Here is a 12500-nt window from a genome sequence, read left to right on the forward strand (position 1 = left end):
TTACATAATTTTGGTCTAATGTATGTACGTACAGAAAAATTTGCAAATATTTACAAAAAAATCGAAGCGATTTTTTATGGAACGGCACGATTCCATTTTATTGGTCCGGGACAAAAACCTCGTCACTTAGAATTTTTTAGGAATCTGCATCATCATAAGTTTTACCGTCAAATAGCTGGTTCTCGATGTCACCGCCTAACTGTGACATCAATTCCATCGCGAACTAAAGAAATTTGGCAACTCCTTTCTTTGTCGCACTTCCAAAAAATGGAATTCCTTACCAGCTCACGTGTTCCCCTCCTCTTACAACCCGGGTTCCTTCAAACGAGGCGTGAAGAGGCATCTTGCGGGCCGGCAAGGCGAAGGCGGCTAGTGCAGAACGTTTTTCACGTCTGTACTGGCCGTCGTCGCGTTTGGACTCTACTACCACTTACCATCAGGTGGAGTAGAGTCATTTGCCCTCCCGGCGATATAAAAAAAAAAAAAAACTTACGATTAGTATTGTTGTGTTCCGGTTCAGTGAGCCAGTAAAACTTTAGGCATAACATATTAGTTACAAATAATGGTCAATATTTCTTACGACGCCAATATATATCGGTATTGGTGACCAATAACCATCTTGTGGTATTATGATCTAATTATATCACATATTATATCATAAAAAAGTGTGGTAATTAACTTATACTTAATTTTAAATAGTAATGATATACATTACAATTATCTATACATAGAAAATGAATTAATAACTTTCTTTGTTAGCGACACACCTGAAACAATAATGAACATATCGAATGGCGTAAATTTAAAAGCTTTTCCCACAATGTTGATTCTTCTTTCAAATGTCGAATCAATGATAATAGAATGAGAGTCTAATTTTGAACTTTGCTTAGCGGCTGTTTATTTAAATATAGATTTATCTCTTCCTGTCATTATTGTTTTGATATTCGAAAGAAGAACATGCAGCCTTAGTTTAATCACCCGCCACACAACATAAAATTATAACTAGCGCTACCTCCTACTTCGTTTATTAAACAATTACCTTTTTTACTCGAATAATTACTTTTGTTATGTTTTTGAAAATAAGATATACTCATGTTACTTGCTGATAATATAGCTTTTAATTTTTTTTTTCAGCCTTTTACCGTCCACTGCTGGACAAAAGCCTCCCCCATAGAACGCCAACCATCCCGATCTTGGGCAGTCCGCGTCTATCCCGAACCTGCCACCTTTTTTAAATCATCGGCCCATCTTGTCGCAGGGCGTCCTACACTACGTTTGCCTAAGCGTGGTCTCCACTCTAACACGTGTCGGCTCCATCGGCCATCAATGCGCCTGGAGACATGACTAGCCCACTTCCACTTCAGCGAGCTAATTCTACGCGCGATGTCGGTCACTTTAGTTCTCTGACGAATGTCCTCATTTCGGATTTTATCTGCCAGAGAAACCCCAAGCATCGCGCGTTCCATTGCTCGCTGAGCGACCCTAAATTTAGGGTCATAGGTCATTTCAGGCTGTTTAGCATCTCTTTCAAATCCTGCAGAGTCTCCGCCATTATGACAATGTCGTCGGCAAATCGCAGATGTGTAATGTGTTGGCCATTTATATTAATGCCGCGTCCGTTCCAATCGAGCGTCTTGAAGACGTCCTCCAATGCATTGGTAAAGAGTTTCGGTGAGATTACATCTCCCTGTCTTACCTCGCGATGCAATTGGATTGGTCTTGTGGTCTGATCTTGTACTTGGACGGTCATGGTTGCGGCTTCGTACAAACACTTCACCGCCTGGACATACCGACAGTCAATATCGCATCTCTGCATAGATTCCAGAACAGCCCAGGTCTCGATGGTATCGAAGGCTTTTTCGTAGTCCACAAACGCTAGGCACAGAGGCTGATTATATTCCTCGGTCTTCTGTATTATTTGCCTAAGTGTGTGTATGTGATCTAAGGTACTGAAGCCTTTTCGAAACCCAGCCTGTTCCACGGGTTGGAAGTCATCGAATTGTCGGGCAAGACGATTCGTGATTACCCTCGAAAACAATTTGTAAACATGACTTAAAAGTGAAATGGGGCGGTAGTTTTTCAGAAGAGCTTTATCGCCCCTCTTGAAAAACAGCACCACCACACTTCTGCTCCATGTCTTCGGTGTTATACCATTGTGGAGGACGGAATTAAAGATGTTAGTCAGCTCTCTCAGAACTGGTGTGCCTCCTGCTTTGAGAAGCTCTGAGGTAATTCCGTCATCTCCTGGAGCCTTGTTGCCCGTAGCTTTCTATAGGTTGAAGAAATTTTGAAATGGGTTAGGTAGATTTTGTGTCCATAAAAAAAAACAAATATACAAAAAGTCAAATCTTTTCTCTTTATAATATAAGTATAGATATATTAGTTCTCTGAAATGCGATTATCTGGATCAATGCCGTGAACGAAACACATGGCTTTGATATTGAAGAGAGGATCCGCGTACAATATGATACCACACGTTTAATATTATAGTAAGAGATAGTCAAGGAATGTTTGAAATGAAAAAACTATATATTGTCATATAAGTAATATCTGTGATATAAATATACTGATTAATTGTTTATGATGTATTTAAAATAATCTAGTCAATAATATATATAACTGTATTAATAGTTATCCTTATTATAACAACGGAATAATCCTAAGACAATTATTTACAAATATAACGAAAACCTCCCATTGGTCTAAGACCTCTCTATTTTTTAAGAAGAAGGCTTAGAGCTTTTTCCACCCTGCTGATTTAATGCAGGTGATAAACACGTGTCAGATTTTATTCGTTTCTTCGCTATGTTTTCCGTCACCGCCGTGCACGAGTTGAATTATAACCGTAATTAATATTGTAATATAAATTAATATTTACAAACAAGTATATGCAAGCACTGCCCTCATATTTAGTGCGTATACATGTTACTAATATACGCTTTTTCTCTTTTGCGTTCTTTCCTTGCGTTTTTATCATTATAAATATGACAGTTTCGATATGAATATTGCTCACAGTTGACAGAAAATCGTTAATGCAATTATCCTAAGCGATGTGAGATTTACCGTGTGTAGGCGATAAAGCAAGGATCTAAGATCCAGGGTTGTTGTGCGCTTGTTATTGTTCAAGTTATTTCAACAAAATACTTAAATAAAAAATCTATCGCGAACGATAAGCAGCGACTAAAACCGCCGTAATCTTTATCACAAGTTTATGACTCGCTCGTGGATCAGAACCTTAAAGAACATCAATGACAATAGGTAAAAATTGTCTGGTACAGTCTTGTCTACCTTTTTAGAAAACAAATATTTGGATTGTATCTCTATATTTGTAATATATGATGAGTTATCACTAAAAATATTTCGACACTGTATTATGAAAATTTACTTAAATTAAATATATTTAATATATAGTACAAGTTCTACCCGCTCTCGTGCATTGTCCAGGATAAAGTATAATTTAAAAAGTAGCATAAAATCCGGAGAAGTAACAGAGACATTTTCGAAATCATAATATCATTATGTAGGAATAATAAATACTGTAAAGATTCAAAAGAAACATTTTTTTTTTTTTGACATGTACACACTTTCTTTATATATATATAAGTAATTTATGCTTAGGATTTGAGTAGGAAAATAGACTATTACACATATAAGATAATAGTAAAGCATACATTTTTATCATGCAAACAATAATTTAAAATTTCATACCTTCGAAAACGTCTAAGTTGGATGGATAAAACTCGATGGAATTAAAACTATAAACTGCAATCACTTATTATTATTTAACAATTTAAGCTAACATTTTTCTACTTCAGCAATTAAATCTAAACTGAAAAGTTGAAATATTTAATCGTAGCGTGTTTAGGGAGGAGGTTCGTAGCAACACGCGCGCTACGGCGTAGCTCGCGACGGACTGGGGCGGGAGACGAGACCTGTAGCTCTGCGGTTGCAACTAACAATCTTCATTTAGTAAAATCGTATAATTATCTCGTTCATATGTGTTTATTATAATTATAGTAGTATTATTACGAAATGTCTAAAATGCATGTAAATTATATAATGTGAGTAATTAAATAAACGTTATTTTATGGAAACTGACCTATAAAATGTTTTGAAGAAGAATGCGTAATCATTTGTTATATTTTTTATTACAAAATGTAATGATATCTTAGATGTTAAGGTTTTTATGGAGAATTATATCTTTTATTTTTTAATTCGTTTAACCGTCAAAGAAATTAAAGTAATTTCGTGTTGTTAGTTTAATACGAGCATAATATCTGCAATTCTTGACCTCGGTGTATGTAATAGTACGCTTCAATCATTTAGCGCAAGTTGACGTAAAGTGGCGTCCTTCGTGCTTCCCTGAGTGTTGCAGTACAATGAGTAATTATTATTAATGCGTTCATTAAATATCGCTGTAAAGTCATTTAAACTACCTCTGAACTAATTTTCGTTACAGCGTGTACAAAGTATTTATATGTGCAGTTATCTATCTCTTAAAAGAATGGTAAAATGTATCATATGCTAGTTGATGAAATTTTTTTCACATTTCTTGATCAGGACATGATATATAAATCTACTAATGAAGCATTTCAAGTGTCAACGTTTAACCTAAATTAATAAAATGACTTTTTATCTATTAAATAGTATAAACAAAAAATTCTATAATAAAAAGTTTTTTTTAAATTTAAATCTCTATATTTAAAACTAAGTTTGTATAGAAATACCATAAAATTTATGTTTATTAAGTATTAGTTTTTCAGCTGTATATCATCCACTGGACTCATTCATTCAAACGACTGCCGCTTGAGACATTCAACGCTGCAGTTACTCGCAGTCAACGTGATGAGCTTGCACACCTTTTATTTATTCATTTTGTTTCTTTATACTTGAAACCCTTGACCCATTAACATTTGACTATAACTGATTTCAATGTTTCGTTATTCCCATCAAAACAGTATTATATACTCTTTTAGTATATATATAGTAATACATGAAGAAATGTATTTTCAAAACCTATAGGACACTTCTAAACTAATATTCATAAAACTTATACTAAAGGTGCAGCGTGTTGTGGAAAAGGTTTTAGTTCATAAGATTATTATATAAATAGCTGAGCTTTGCAGTTTCAAACGCCTTAAACTTAGACTATAATGAGGCAATCGTTAGTTAAATGTTCTTGTAATTAGTATGTACATTACATGTCTATAATTTTATATACGAGTAAGTATGAGACGAGTGAGCCACAGTTAATTTATATTTTACAAAATATTTTTATTATTATATTCTTGACACCGTCAATACGCTGGAAAATTTGGAAACTAAGACCTCTTGTGCTTTTGTAAGTACTTATCCTTCAAACCGGTATTGCTGTATAGGGCAAAATAAATAATAAGCATCTACCCAGACAGCCTTTACCAAGTAATAGTCGTCCTCTCCATTTGAGGAGACGGAGACTAGCCCTCAGAGGAGGGCCTCATATACTTTCTACTGTAGGAATCACTAGGACTGAACCTGCGACAATTAGTATAACAGTTTGTGATAGCAGCAGGAGGCACGAATCACTTATAAAAAATATTTTTTTAGTTTGGCCTATCCACCTACATCTGTATCTCAAAAAAAAAAATTAGTTTAGCTACAGCAAAATATAAATAAAAATTACACACACTACAATAGCTGGGTTGTTTAACGATATCAAAATTGTATGTTTTGTAATTTTTTTTAATTCTATATATGTAGTTATATATGCTAATATATTGATGTTATATGCAGCGATGACGTCAGAGGCACTACTGGCACCGTGATATGAAATACTTAATAAGACTGTCAGTATTTGATTAATGGTTGTTTATATGGCGGAATTGGCCCAAGTGGATAGTGCACGTGTATGTTAACGGAAGGGTAACTTAACACACGGTTAAAATCTAGACAAGCATAACGGAGTTTTGATATGCTTAATTAGTGTTTGTAATTCATCTTGTGTTCGGCATTAAGTCGTGAGGAGTCCTTCATAACAAGAACAATGGACGATATTTTGCTTTATGTATATGCAACCAACTTTCCTACTACAAAAGCATTGAAGTGAAACATTTACCCATATTTATATTTTTTGCTTTTACAGTATATATCAATGAATATTCTTGATATCTATTGTAAGGTAATTTTTTGCTTCGAAATTAATTTTTCATAGTCATTAAATAAACAAGATTTTCTCGTCATTTGTTCGCTATCTTCCAATATACGATTAAATCTAGAAGGTTTAGTATGTACTATAAAAAAAATTGCCTTTTTATATTTTGAAAATTGGTCCCGTAGCTTAATATTATATATATTACAATATATGATATATCACTTGGCTCAACTCTGATAAGGTTTATATCTCATTACTTTTAATTCACCCCCTGTGAACAGTACGGAGTAATTCCCTTATCTTTCTGTGCGAAGCCTTTCTTTCTGGTTAGCTAGTCAATAATATGTGAATGGTACAACTATAAAAGTCGAAGTAAAATATGTGAGGTATTTTTAACGCTGAATATTTCTTTCACAGGTAATGTTGAGTGAAATAAATGTTTGAGTTACCATTCTACACTTGCGTCTCCACATAAAGAAAATTTTGTGTTGTCAACACGCGCTTTTGTGAAAACTCTCTGATGCAAACAGTTGCGAGCACAGAAATTGCCAATTATTTCAGTATAAGTGTTTTCACTTTTTTAATAATTTATTTTTCATAAGCTGGTGCATAATTAGTAGAAATGCTAAGAGTTGAAGTTGATCTAATAAAACAATTACTTTTCGAGTAAAATGTTAAAAGGTATAAATATAATTTTAATAAGTTATTTTGGCTAGTTCTAGTGACTCATTTATATGGGTGCTGATATCGTCATCATCATCATCAACTCTTTGTCGTCCACTGCTGGACAGAGGGCTCTCCAATGGCACGCCACTGGGTCGATGTTTAGCTCTCAATTTCCATCCGCTACCAGCTACTTTACCGATATCGTCACCACCTAGCTGGAGGGTGTCCTACGCTACGTTTGCCAAGGCTGTTCTCCCGTACAGAATGTTGTATTATATGCCGTGCTGATTTATGTGGGTTCAATTATCGGGTCAGATCAATAAAGTTATTGAGTTCTCTGTCTACAAATTGTCAGTAGCAGACTCAGTAGTCAATACTTCGAAAACCACGTAAAAGCCGTTGTGTCAGATTTTGTAATCCGATCGGATTACGAGATTGAAGGAATATATAGTTCAACGTAAAATATCCTATGCAGTTGGCTAATCCTCTAGAGAATGACCTCGTTAGAGGCTTGAAAATCTTACTACCAATTTGAAACAAACGAAATACTTTATTAATTATAGTTAAATTCTTAATAGCTATTGATCTAGAAATGGCCACATGCGTCATCAGTTCTTGAATAATAATAATTATGTCCTCCAGACCGATTTCGGCCACAGCGGCATTCATCTCTCGAATATAGTATAGATAAAACCACATGTAGTTAACCGCATGTGATTAAGCGATGCTGAAACGAACCACAGGCTCACAGCAGCTGCTTGCGACGTTCTAATATATTCCAGCATTATTCTAATTACAGACATGGGGTTAATTCTGTTACTATTATGAATTATGGTTAAGATTAAAATTTCCATTAATATATATTTATATTAATGATTATATTTCTGGTTGAATAATATTTATTGCACGTTCCTAATCTTTTTTTTTAAATTTTTTTTAACGCTGGAAAAACGCGTTACGCTTTTCCCCCACGCGAACAGTGGGGGGGGGGGTATGTGGGATCTCGCCGGTGTCCAAGGCAACGAGTGTGCCTCGAACATCGGAATACCTACTAAAAAACCAGCAGTGCCCTTTCCGTCTTAATGAGGAGCGCCACGGGATCGCTTTCGCATGCTACCGTGACGTACTTTCTTAACCTAACCCCCACAATAGAGCAGCGTGGTGGAATAAGCTTCTTCTCAAAAAGGGATAAGAGGCCTTAGCCCAGCTGTGGGGCATTCACAGACTGTTAGTGTTACTGTACGATTTATTGATCCATCGAATGTTCATGCACTGCGATCGCTTTCTAAGCTGTCACCACTACCACTTATGAGATTGGATTGGGATGGAAGTTTTCTCAATAAAACATAAATCTGTATCTATATAGCGCGTCTCCATGCGATTAAATTCGGTAAAATTAGAAGTAAAAAAGTGGCCAACTTTATAAAATATGTATTTAATCCCAACAGAATATCTTAGTTAAGTGGTTTTTTAAGATTATTTTTAAATAAAAACAAAAGTGAGACTCCTGACCTTAGTAATAACTAATGATTAAAATAATAATATATTTTGTCTACATTATTCCTTAAAAGAAAAGGCCGATGAAATATATGAAAAATTAAAATAAACACAGAAAATTGAAAACAGTACAGTAGATGCGATGTACTAGAAAAACAAACCTTGTAAGAGTATTTTATGTTGATTGGAGTTTGGGTTCGAAACGAAAAACATTCTAAAATAATATGTTTTTTTTTTTCATTCGTTCGGCTTCCCTTTGATCGCGAATTAATTACAGCGTACTCCATTAGAAAAATAGGACTAATGCCTATACGAAATTTATTGACTAAATGAATATCCAATTAAACATGTTACTTTTTACCCGACTACGGCAAAGCCGAAAGGACGGTATATATATTTCAGCCCTTATGTATGTTTGTTCATCTGTTTCCGCATAACTAATAGGTTAATAATAATTCCCTAAATGAGGTATCTAATGTAAAATTGTATTGTATATGTACCATTGTCGTATACCATGGCTATCATTTGAATATCAAACTATGTCTAATAAGTATTCATTTAAAATGAATATGTAAATTGTGTAATTATTATCTAATAATCCCTAAAATCTAATAATTATTCATCTGAATAATAAATATTAAATTGTTTATAATATATATATATATATATCCTTATAGGATATAGGATAGGAGTTAAAGAGATATGTATATCATATTTACATAAATTATAGATTTTGTTATTGGCAGATTATAGCATGTATTAAGGAGTAACTAGTGAATTTCTTGCTGATACTTCTGCTGGTAAATTTAAATTTAATTAAATCTCATAAGACGACGATGTAAAAGCCTACTTCAATAAAGTATATTTTGATTGACATAATTCGCGAGCTTAGCAGAATATTCATCGCTATACGTGTATGAATAATCCACTCCATATTAAATATTAAGTTCCCCTAATCTGGTATCGGAACATGTCTTTAATTAAGATGCTTTATAGGACGATAATAATCTACCATTTAACATACACGTGTAATCATATCCAACGGTACCTAAATTTATGAAAATAACATTATAATAAAGAAACTACCTTCATACGGGTATGATTCTATTTTCGAAAATCCTTTCTAAGCTGATGCATATAAAACAAAATAAAAAATCCTACGTTCCAAATTTCAGCTTTATAGACTTATAGATTTTATGGCTGACATTGATAGATTGTTAGCCGGGACAAACTATTTTTTAATATAGATTACAAGTTCATATAGCTATATTTTATACTTGAATAAAATCCATAAGTTCAAATTTTTGTGCAACCTTTTTATATGTAACGTTCAGTTTTACTTGTATTGAGCGTATTAAATACGCTGCAAACGATTAAAACGAATTGAATGCGTTTCCTCAGTAACTTAGGTGAGTTACGTTCATGAGTTATTGCATTTATTTTGTAGTAATATCATCCATTTATAATTATAATGACAGTAAGTTTGTATATAAAAATTTGATGATTTCATTAGTTTTATTTTTCACAAGTAAAATTATTTAGTTATGTTTGAAAAATACAATGTATCAAACTAAAACAAAAAGTAAAAATAAACTAATTTATTAGGTCTTTATTATTTTATTTCAAATAATAAATGATTCGTTGAATGTCTAAAAGTCTTGAAAGATCTAGCAATTGTTAATATATGTTTCTTTGTGTGAGGAACGTACGAAATCTGTATCACTATCTGCGACAGCCCGCTATACGTCAGTCTATTAGCGAAGAATGTGACGTTTTCACGAGGAGGATATCATTATCCTTCGCCTACACTTGTCACTGTACATTATACCTAACTGTTCTAGTAATATGACATTCGCTTTACACTTTACATGTTCATATTTTGAAATGAAAAAAAATAATATGGAACATACGCTACTGAACATTTTTTCAAAATTAAATAGGTAAGCGCAAGGGCAAACGCACTACCCCTACTGGATGTTAAGTAAATATTAACCATTCCTTACATTGCCAATGTGCGACCAATCTTGTGAAATAATATTTTATATCCATTGTGCTGTTATAACTCACTCAAAAAACACAAATACCAAATTGTAGATTGACAACCACCTGGGCGATTTCATCCGAGGCATCAAATCTCAAAGGAGATTAGCCAACTGCAAAAATAAACCACCTCCATATAAAATAAACTTAGTACAAACTAATACACCTGTTATTGTGGAACCATTTATAGTGAAACAAATTTTGAATTTGAATAATGAATTGGTTTACATTAAAGGTGTAGTGCAGCCATATGCGCACGCTATACTCTCAAAATCCAATGGGTGGCATCAGTAAGACCGAAAAGAGATGCGAGTGAGAACACTTAATTAGTTCATGTATTAGAATTTATTATTAATATCGATGTTACATAACGGTGTATTTTTTCCCAAATAATTAGAAACAAAAAATTATGAGAAATTTGAAAGCCCAAGGTCATTTAGTCTGCATGATCTTAGAAGATGAATAATTTAAAATTTTATATCTCATGTTTTGGTTTTTGACTTCAAATAAATAAAGCCATTACAAAATAAAACTAGAAGCAAGCCGGCCTAATTTTTATTTTTATGAATAAAAAACGTTATGTATTGCTTGCGTATAGAAAAAACATACTGATTTCTACAGATTAAAAGCTTTAAAAAATACAATTTTATCACAATGATAAAAAAGGAGGCTAATGCGAGGCCAAAACACCAAACCGTTAATTGAACTACAGCGAGCGACGAAGCTTTTTTTTTCTTTACAAACTTATATCTCACACTAATATACACTTTAACAGCATATATTTAAGATCATATTTCTCTGAAGCATTATACTTGCCCTAAGGAAAGTATTAAGCAAAGTGTACGTTCGAAACATCATAACTTTGCGGGCTCACGATCGACGTATTGCATTTATTACCATTTTACCCAGACCTTACCATTCTGAAAAAAAATGTTTTATGCTTATACTCATAGAGTCGATTCATGGTGCCGTAGAGTTCGCGTTAGCTTGGTTATATGTAAAAGCGAACGGGTGGTTAATGGTGTAATAAAGACGTGATACTCGCCGAATTATTTTAGAAGTAACACAGGGCTGTTTTTATTTTTCTGTTATTTAGAATTGACTTTAAGAAATATGATGACAGAAAATCACTTTATACACTTGCGGCCTCAAACAATGCTGTCTTTTTCTTTCGAATGTCAAATAAATAATGACAGAAAGAGAGAAATCAGTGTTTAACTAAACAGTCGCTAAGCAACGGTTACAATTAAGGCCATTTATTGTTAAATTAACCGAAAATATAAATCTACTTTTTAAGACAGAGAGGTGAGAATAAAATATTTTTTGCTTGTGTTAAAGAGGTGGAACGATAAATCTAATTGACAACATTTCAGTGCTAAAATAAAAAAATACCGTTTCTTTATTTTCCTATCCTGAGATTGGATAAATATTTGTAATTTTTTTAATGCGAATTTAGGAGAAATAAAATAAAATTTAAATAATATGTTCTGACGTCACATTAACAGTTGAATAAGGTAGTGATCTTTTTTTTTCACGCAGTGGAAACCTTCAGAAAGGTACCTAGCTCCCATGGGGGGAGGGAACTGGGTTATGTGGGATTCTTACCCACTAAAACCACTGCGATGGCCGTCCTCGGCACGGATCGGAGAGGCTTCGGGATCGTGTTGATATAACGCATCCGCGGCCTCTCCCGTGCTTTGCTCCGCTCGTGGCTCCTTGCTAGTGCGTAAGGCAGTGCGAGGCCTTCCCGGCTGCCGTACTCCTCAGGGCCGTCTAAAATAAGACACGCGAGGCCCCCACCTCACGCATCAACGGCCCCAGGGTTACGCCCCATCTTTTAAGCCCTGGGCGTCGGGGCTGTGAGGGCTGAGACGACGCCGACGTCGTCTCCTCCGAAAGATAGTGGTCTCTGCCCAACTTGCATTAGAAATAATTAATAAACATAAAAAAATTTACAATGTCGCATGAATAAATTAACAATGTCACTATATATCGTTAATGTTTAACGCTTTTATTTTTTTATCAACTATCATCTCGGCATAATATTTAAAGATTACAAATCAAGGTGGATCCCTGTATGTGTACACGTCATCGAAGGATTTCAAATATTGTTTCATACCAGTCTATAAAGTTAACGTATTGAAAATTTGAAACGCAGACAGCTCAA

The sequence above is a fragment of the Nymphalis io genome, chromosome 14 (assembly GCF_905147045.1).
Source record: "Nymphalis io chromosome 14, ilAglIoxx1.1, whole genome shotgun sequence".
In the NCBI taxonomy this organism is placed as follows: domain Eukaryota; kingdom Metazoa; phylum Arthropoda; class Insecta; order Lepidoptera; family Nymphalidae; genus Nymphalis; species Nymphalis io.